At 40.4% G+C, this 463-nt stretch overlaps 1 non-coding gene across 1 annotated transcript; it reads right to left on the reverse strand.

Moving 5' to 3' along the window:
* Nucleotides 1–107, reverse strand: LOC112713313 (small nucleolar RNA R71). The gene has a single exon (XR_003158287.1). It is a non-coding gene; the product is annotated as a small nucleolar RNA R71 (small nucleolar RNA).
* Nucleotides 108–463: the final 356 nt, after the last annotated feature.

Below are 463 nucleotides of genomic sequence, written 5' to 3' on the forward strand. Positions count from 1 at the left end.
AAGCTTAGGGTGGAGGTTCAGACCTTCAGGCAGAAGGATGGTGAAACTCTTTATGAAGCTTGGGAGAGATACAAGCTACTGACTAAGCAATGCCCTCTGCACATGTTCTCCAAATGGACTCAACTAGATATCTTTTATGAAGGTTTGGGTGAAATGTCCAAGATGTGCTTAGATAATTCTGCAGGAGGTTCATTGCACAAGAAAAAGATACCAGAGTAGACTATTGAGCTTATTGAATTGGTTGCTAGCAACCAATATTTATACTCATCTAACAGAAATCCTATGAACTCTGAGGCCCCTCAGAAGAAGGGTGTTATGGAAGTAAAAACTCTTAATGCTATTCTTGCCCAGAAGAAGCTTATGTCTCAGCAAATAAATCTACTTACTCAACAGATGGGTGGCATGCAAGTCTCAACTATCAACACCAAAATCTACCTCAAAAGGCCTCTTATGACATGATAGG

Source organism: Arachis hypogaea, chromosome 9, assembly GCF_003086295.3.
Source record: "Arachis hypogaea cultivar Tifrunner chromosome 9, arahy.Tifrunner.gnm2.J5K5, whole genome shotgun sequence".
In the NCBI taxonomy this organism is placed as follows: domain Eukaryota; kingdom Viridiplantae; phylum Streptophyta; class Magnoliopsida; order Fabales; family Fabaceae; genus Arachis; species Arachis hypogaea.